The 9,079-nt window shown below is 38.7% G+C and overlaps 1 long non-coding RNA gene across 1 annotated transcript; it reads left to right on the top strand.

The window, feature by feature from the left end:
• The first annotated feature begins 1,679 nt into the window (after positions 1–1,679).
• On the top strand, positions 1,680–8,302 carry LOC121009999 (uncharacterized). The gene is made up of 4 exons (XR_005780950.1): positions 1,680–1,691; positions 4,093–4,095; positions 5,500–5,503; positions 8,073–8,302. It is a non-coding gene; the product is annotated as an uncharacterized LOC121009999 (long non-coding RNA).
• The last annotated feature ends 777 nt before the right edge of the window (positions 8,303–9,079 follow it).

Here is a 9,079-nt window from a genome sequence, read left to right on the forward strand (position 1 = left end):
TCCTTTAATTCCTAGGAGCTTTGTTCTTTGTACCCTGCACTTTTTACCATAAAATCAAGAAACAATGCAGAAGGGAACATAAAACTAATTTTAATTTTTTTCTATTTTTATATCTAACAGAATTACAGTTCAAATTAGGTGATGTGAAAAATATAAGGAACTAACCTTCAGTGTTTGACTTTCAAAGGGGTAAAACCAGTCTTAATATTAGTAGGAGTCACTTTTGAATTCATCAGAAATATTTTATTTCTCACCTGCCAATGAGGTGATCCATGTGACAGACAGATGGATAGAGCTGTAAGCAGCATGGGTGGATCAGTCCAGTGAAGACTGCATATACCTGGCTTGGGTATTAGGTTTTGTACTTGTTATAGATGAGTTCCTTTACACATTTTTGCAAATCTGACTCAAGGGGACTCACGCAGTAAGAATTCTTTTGCCAGGACCTTGGATGTTAGACACCTGGCTCACTGTTTCTGACAAACAGTGTAAACATCCTTTATTTTTTTACATTTTATTTATTTTTGAGAGAGAGAGAGAGCACAAGTGGTGGAGAGGCAGAGAGAGGAGAGACACAGAATCTGAGACAAGCTCCAGGCTCTTAGCTGTCAGCACAGAGCCCAATGTGGGGCTTGAACTCACAAACTGTGAGATCATGACCTGAGCTGAAGTCAGACACTTAACCGACTGAGTCACCCAGGCGCCCCAACAATGTAAACATTCTAAGTGCTGTCAGCCTATTTAGTCCTATGACATGAGCATACCATGCTTTGATCATATTTTTTCTTTCTTTCTTTTTTTATTTATATATGAAATTTATTGTCAAATTGGTTTCCATACAACACCCAGTGCTCATCCCAAAAGGTGCCCTCCTCAATACCCATCACCCACCCTCTCCTCCCTCCCACCCCCCATCAACCCTCAGTTTGCTCTCAGTTCTCAACAGTCTCTTATGCTTTGGCTCTCTCCCACTCTAACCTCTCCAAGGGACACAGGAGTACTGATGCATAGGGGCACTTGTACCCCAATGTTCATAGCAGCACTCTCAACAATAGCCAAATTATGGAAAGAGCCTAAATGTCCATCAACTGATGAATGGATAAAGAAATTGTGGTTTATATACACTATGGAATACTACATGGCAATGAGAAAAAATGAACTATGGCCTTTTGTAGCAACGTGGATGGAACTGGAGAGTGTGATGCTAAGTGAAATAAGCCATACAGAGAAAGACAGATACCATATGGTTTCACTCTTATGTGGATCCTGAGAAACTTAACAGGAACCCATGGGGGAGGGGAAGGAAAAAAAAAAGAGGTCTTTCTTTTTTTTAATAACAAGCCGCCAAACTCATGAGGAGGATTATTTCCAGCAGAGAATAAGAGTAGTTGACAATTTGCATGTGTTTGTCTTGGTGTCTCTTTCTCTTACCTTATGCAAGTTGAACTAAATCCTTTCAGACATCTGGGCCCAGGAGAAATAACCCTTGATTTTAGAGAAATATGTCATTCTCAGGAAAAAAAATAGAAGCCATTAGATGGAAATTCTCTCATCTCCCATCTACCAAATCTATAAGCCTTACTGCATCAGTGCCTCTCTTTCTGTTCTCTTTCAACTGAGGAAGAAGTCCTTCCTCATAAATATGAAAGGCCTACTCCTGAGCTTGTGCTATGAACCTCAACTCTTTCACTGTCTAAAGGACCCCACTGACTCCACTGTTCTCCACCCCTCCTGTATCTTCATCATCCCCTTCTTTGTATACATCCTATAAACATTAAAAAATGCTTTAGTCTCTCTCATATTAAAACAAACAAACAAACAAACAAACAAACAAACTATACACCTTCCCCTTTGGCACTTGTCCTATTCTTCTCCTCCCCTTCACAATCTATCTTCAAAAGGATTTGAGGTGTCTACATACACTACTCGCATCTCCTGTCACCCCTATTCTCTCCTTGATCTACTAAAAACTGTCCTTATTATCACAACTCTACCAAAAGAACCTGTACCAAAGGCACTACGGGCTTCCTTCCATGTTTCTAAGTCCAGTGGCTACATTTTAGTCCCCATTCGCATGGCCTTTTGGAAACTTTTGCCATTTTCCCCTAGCTTCTGTGACTGTGGCTGGCTTTTCTATGATTTCTCAGTCTCTTTCTCTTAGGTGCACAATCTTCTCCACCCAGATTTACATATCAAAGTTCCTCAGGATTTAGCCCTGGCTCTTTGTCTTTCAAAGATCTTCCTAGACATTTCTGTCACTCTTTAAGGTATCAAAAACAACCCATATGCAAAATCACAGAGGTCTTGTTTACCATAATTCCTCAGCGCTTAGGACAGTGCCTCACACACATAATTTCTCCATTATCTGTGCTTAATTAATTGACTTGAAGCCAGATGTTCCAGGTTCACCATGGAGAAAGGTACAGCAAGTGACAAGAGTAAAACACAAGGGTTAGAAGTGTAATCTTTGGAGTCTCAGCTTGGTTTATAGCCCAGCTCTTCTTCTTACAAGCTTTGTGATTTGGGACAAATTACTTGTTTTTTCCCTTATTTCTAAAAAAAATGCTAATATGATATCTATGTTAATATTTTTCTAAGAATTAAATTTACACTAGAATTGAGATGTCATAAGGGCAGAGATTTTCATGTTTTATTCAGTAAAGAATCCATACCATCTAGAGTTTAGGTGTGGCCAGTAGCTATACTTGCACACCAAATCCAACCCACTGCCTGTTGTTTTCTATGACTCAATAACTAAGAATTGTTTTTACATTTTTAAGTAGCTGGGAGAAAAGAAGAAGAAGAATATGTGGTGGAGATAATGTATAGCTTCAAAGCCTAAAATATTTACTATCTATCTCTTCACAGAAGAGATGGCCCTAGAATAATGCCTGACAAAGATTAAGTGTCCAAAATGAACTTTCATTAAATGTATAAATTAGTGAGTGAAAGTATGTGTGCATATGAGGCATAGAGAATTTAACATTCATTGAGGGCTATGTCAAATATTGTGCTACCATCTTCATCACTATCTTTTATGTGAAATCTCTCTAAAGGAAGTCAACTCCATGGCTATCAACACCTGTCAAAACAATCTGCTGAAAAATGAAACATTAAAAATATCTCTCAGTTTTCCTAATATCAAAAAGTTCATTTGGTGCTACTTAAAAATGGCTTACTAAATTTTTAACAATTTTATATCTATTATGAATAACTTAATGCTTTGCTAGTGATTCAAGTGCTATGATTCCCTCACTTTTAAGGACAGTTGTTTCTAAGTACTTGCAATCTTCTGAGCACTTTTTCTAGGCAGAAGACTCATATATAGTGGCAGGATATATATTGGTTTTGATACACAACATCCATATAACACCCATTCTCTCTTCTTGGAATAATTCTGCCAAAAAATTTCCTCTAGGAAACAACCTCTTCCCACTCTCAGTCCGTGAACGATAGGTGGAATTGACTTGGCTGCAGGAGGAAGCATGGGAAACAGGACTGACCAGCCAGTACATCACATTCCCCCAGGCCATGGCAATTGATTAAAAGACAGACACCTGATTTAGTCAGGGCCAGAGAAAGACGATGGTACTTTAGTGTGTCTTTTAGGAAGAAAGACATCCTCTTTTTTCCACTAGGCTTGAACCTTAAACAATAAGGGATTTGGTAGCCATATTGCCATTTGTAGAGTTTGATCATGTAGCCAAGTTGAAAATAATGGCCAAGAAATGGAGAGAAACTGAGTTCAGTGACATTTTTTGAGCCTCTGGATCAAGAGTTCAACTGACTCTAGTGTTTTTGGTCATCATGTATCTCCATAAATTCCTTCTTCCACCAAAACCAGGTTAAGTTAGAGCTGTTTGGTTTAAAAAGAATGGAGAATATAAGTGAAGGGCCTATCTAGCTTATTCCTCTATATTCTGTGCTTTAAACTAGCCACCTATGTAAGTGAAACAAGTGACTTTTGATGGAGCATCATCAGGAAGCAGTCATTCACTTCAGAAACGTGGCATTGGACTATTTTCAGAGATTCCAATTCTGTAAGAAGCCAGCTGTAGGATCTTTAGAGACAGAATTGCAGAATTTTAAAAGACAGTTGTGACTTTAGACAAGACCATATATTTAGAGGTTCACAAATCCAAAAACATGCAAAGCCAGGAAGGTAACATGAATTAGTGAAGGGGTCAGGAGTGAGGAGAGAAGCAGCACAAGTACAATGAAAAATAAACAATGACTCCCAACTTCAGGGAGCAGGCACAGTGGGAGTGGTGGGTACCAGGCTGCAATGGAGGCCCTGCCTATGTGAGAAGCTTCCACCTACTGTCAGCTGAACACTGCATGCAGGAATGGCGATTCAAGATGAAACCAGTCTTTAATGTTGCCAAATAATTTGCTTTTTAAAAAACTGTGATTCAAGCATAATATATATACTCAAGTCACACTCAGACCATATATTGCCAGGACATTCATTATGCAGATGGGAGAAGGGTGGTGGTAAGGGAGTAAATTAAATCCCCAAATGGACGCTGTCTTACCCCAGTACTAGGCAACTACTAGCAAGAGGCAAACACTAGACTCAAATTCTAGTCTCCTGACTTGATCCTCCCACACTGAACAGACTGAAGTTCACACTGTAATAAAAATAAACCTTCATACCTGAAGAATATTGCTGGTTTGTATAGCATTCTCACATAAAGTGAAATATAATCCTTACAAAATGTAGGTACTTTTCTATTTTTTAAATATATGAAGTTTATTGTCAAATTGGTTTCCATACAACACCCAGTGCTCATCCCGAAAGATGCCCTCTTCAATACTCATCACCCACCCTCCCCTCCCTCCCACCCCCCATCAAACCTCAGTTTGTTCTCAGTTTTTAAGAGTCTCTTATGCTTTGGCTCTCCCACTCTAACCACTCTCTCTCTTTTTTTTTTCGTTCCTCTCCCCCATGGGTTTCTGTTAAGTTTCTCAGGGTCCACATAAGAGTGAAAACCAGTATCTGTCTTTCTCTGTATGGCTTATTTCACTTAGCATCACACTCTCCAGTTCCATCCACGTTGCTACAAAGGGCCATATTTCATTCTTTCTCATTGCCACGTAGTACTCCATTGTATATATATACCACAATTTCTTTATCCATTCATCAGTTGATGGACATTTAGGCTCTTTCCATAATTTGGCTATTGTGGAGAGTGCTGCTATAAACATTGGGGTACAAGTGCCCCTATCCATCAGTACTCCTGTATCCCTTTGGTAAATTCCTAGCAGTGCTATTGCTGGGTCATAGGGTAGGTCTATTTTTAATTTTTTGAGGAACCTCCACACTGTTCTCCAGAGCAGCTGAACCAGTTTGCATTCCCACCAACAGTGCAAGAGGGTTCCTGTTTCTCCACATCCTCTCCAGCATCTATAGTCTCCTGATTTGTTCATTTTGGCCACTCTGACTGGCGTGAGGTGATATCTGAGTGTGGTTTTGATTTGTATTTCCCTGATGTGGAGCGACGTTGAGCATCTTTTCATGTGTCTGTTGGCCATCCGGATGTCTTCTTTTGAGAAGTGTCTATTCATGTTTTCTGCCCATGTCTTCACTGGGTTATTTGTTTTTCGAGTGTGGAGTTTGGTGAGCTCTTTATAGATTTTGGATACTAGCCCTTTGTCCGATATTTCATTTGCAAATATCTTTTCCCATTCCGTTGGTTGCCGTTTACTTTTGTTGGTTGTTTCCTTTGCAGTGCAGAAGATTTTTATCTTCATAAGGTCCCAGTAGTTCATTTTTGCTTTTAATTCCCTTTCCTTTGGGGATGTGTCAAGTAAGAAATTGCTACAGCTGAGGTCAGAGAGGTCTTTTTCTGCTTTCTCCTCTAGGGTTTTGATGGTTTCCTGTCTCACATTCAGGTCCTTTATCCATTTTGAGTTTATTTTGGTGAATGGTGTGAGAAAGTGGTCTAGTTTCATTCTTCTGCACGTTGCTGTCCAGTTCTCCCAGCACCATTTGTTAAAGAGACTGTCTTTTTTCCATTGGATGTTCTTTCCTGCTTTGTCAAAGATTAGTTGGCCATACGTTTGTGGGTCTAGTTCTGGGGTTTCTATTCTATTCCATTGGTCTATGTGTCTGTTTTTGTGCCAATACCATGCTGTCTTGATGATGACAGCTTTGTAGTAGAGGCTAAAGTCTGGGATTGTGATGCCTCCTGCTTTGGTCTTCTTCTTCAAAATTATTTTGGCTATTCGGGGCCTTTCGTGGTTCCATATGAATTTTGTGATTGCTTGTTCTAGTTTCGAGAAGAAATCTGGTGCAATTTTGATTGGGATTGCATTGAATGTGTAGATAGCTTTGGGTAGTATTGACATTTTGACAATATTTATTCTTCCAACCCATGAGCACGGAATTTTTTTCCATTTCTTTATATCTTCTTCAATTTCCTTCATAAGCTTTCTATAGCTTTCAGCATACAGATCTTTTACATCTTTGGTTAGGTTTATTCCTAGGTATTTTATGCTTCTTGGTACATTTGTGAATGGGATCAGTTTCTTTATTTGTCTTTCTGTTGCTTCACTATTAGTGTATAAGAGTGCAACTGATTTCTGTACGTTGATTTTGTATCCTGCAACTTTGCTAAATTCATGTATCAGTTCTAGCAGACTTTTGGTGGAGTCTATCGGATTTTCCATGTATAATATCTTGTCATCTGCAAAAAGTGAAAGTTTAACTTTATCTTTGCCAATTTTGATGCCTTTGATTTCCTTTTGTTGTCTGATTGCTGATGCTAGAACTTCCAACACTATGTTAAACAACAGCGGTGAGAGTGGACATCCCTGTCATGTTCCTGATCTCAGGGAAAAAGCTCTCAGTTTTTCCCCATTGGGGATGATGTTAGCTGTGGGCTTTTCATAAATGGCCTTTATGATCTTAAGTATGTTCCTTCTATCCCGACTTTCTTGAGGGTTTTTATTAAGAAAGGATGCTGAATTTTGTCAACTGCTTTTTCTGCATCGATTGACAGGATCATATGGTTCTTGTCTTTTATTAATGTGATGTATCACGTTGATTGATTTGCAAATATTGAACCAGCCCTGCATCCCAGAAATGAATCCCACTTGATCATGGTGAATAATTCTTTTTATATGCCGTTGAATTCGATTTGCTAGTATCTTATTGAGAATTTTTGCATCCATATTCATCAGGGATATTGGCCTGTAGTTCTCTTTTTTTCCTGGATCTCTGTCTGGTTTAGGAATCAAAGTAATACTGGCTTCATAGAATGAGTCTGGGAGTTTTCCTTCCCTTTCTTTAGTTTGGAATACCTTGAGAAGAATAGGTATTATCTCTGCTTTAAATGTCTGGTAGAACTCCTCTGGGAAGCCATCTGGTCCTGGACTCTTATTTCTTGGGAGGTTTTTGATGACTGATTCAATTTATTTGCTGGTTATGGGTCTGTTCAAGCTTTCTCTTTCCTCCTGATTGAGTTTTGGAAGTGTGTGGGTGTTTAGGAATTTGTCCACTTTTTCCAGGTTGTCCAGTTTGTTGGCATATAGTTTTTCACAGTAATCCCTGATAATTGCTTGTATCTCTGAGCGATTGGTTGTAATAATTCCATTTTCATTCATGATATTATCTATTTGGGTCATCTCCCTTTTCTTTTTGAGAAGCCTGGCTAGAGGTTTGTCAATTTTGTTTATTTTTTCAAAAAACCAACTCTTGGTTTCGTTGATCTGCTCTACAGTTTTTTGTTTTTGTTTTTGTTTTTTTTAGATTCTATATTGTTTATTTCTGCCCTAATTGTTATTATTTCTCTTCTTCTTCTGGGTTTAGGCTGTCTTTGCTGTTCTGTTTCTATTTCCTTTAGGTGTGCTGTTAGATTTTGTATTTGGGATTTTTCTTGTTTCTTAAGATAGGCCTGGATTGCAATATATTTTCCTCTCAGGACTGTCTTCAATACATCCCAAAGTGTTTGGATTCTTGTATTTTCATTTTCGTTAGTTTCCATGTATTTTTAAATTTCTTCTCTAATTGTCTGGTTGACCACTTCATTATTTTAGTAGGGTGTTCTTTAACCTCCATGCTTTTGGAGGGTTTCCCGACTCTTTCCTGTGGTTGATTTCAAGCTTCATAGCATTGTGGTCTGAAAGTATGCATGGTATGATTTCAATTCTTGTATACTTATGAACGGCTGTTTTGTGACCCCGTATGTGATCGATCTTGGAGAATGTTCCATGTGCACTCAAGAAGAAAGTATATTCTGTTGCTTTGGGATGCAGAGTTCTAAATATAACTGTCAAGTCCATCTGATCCAATGTATCATTCAGGACCCTTGTTTCTTTATTGACCGTCTGCTAGATGATCTGTCCATTGTTGTAAGTGGGGTGTTAAAGTCCCCTGCAATTACCACTGTCTTGTCTATAAGGTTACTTATGTTTGTGAGTAATTGTTTTATATATTTGGGCGCTCTGGTATTCAGCGCATAGACATTTATAATTGTTAGCTCTTCCTGATGGATAGACCCTGTAATTATTATATAATGCCCTTCTTCCTATCTTGTTACAGCCTTTAATTGAAAGTCTAGTTTGTCTGATATAAGTATGGCTACTCCAGGTCTCTTTTGACTTCCAGTAGCATGATACATAGCTCTCCATCCCCTCACTTTCAATCTGAAAGTGTCCACAGATCTAAAATGAGTCTCTTATAGACACCAAATAGATGGGTCTTTTTTTTTTTTACCCATTCTGATACCCTATGTCTTTTCGTTGGAGCATTTAGTCCATTTACATTCAGTGTTATTATAGAAAGATATGGGTTTAGAGTCCTTGTGATGTCTGTAGGTTTCATGCTTGTAGTGATGTCTCTGGTACTTTGTGTCACAGGATCCCACTTAGGATCTCTTGTAGGGCTGGTTTAGTGGTGACGAATTCCTTCAGTTTTTGTTTGTTTGGGAAGACCTTTATCTCTCCTTCTATTCTGAATGACAGACTTGCTGGATAAAGGATTCTCGGCTGCATATTTTTTCTGTTCATCACATTGAAGATCTCCTGCCATTCCTTTCTGGCCTGCCAAGTTTCAGCAGAGAGATCGGTCACGAGT

Source organism: Herpailurus yagouaroundi, unplaced genomic scaffold, assembly GCF_014898765.1.
Source record: "Herpailurus yagouaroundi ecotype Mexico unplaced genomic scaffold, PumYag 190, whole genome shotgun sequence".
NCBI lineage: Eukaryota > Metazoa > Chordata > Mammalia > Carnivora > Felidae > Herpailurus > Herpailurus yagouaroundi.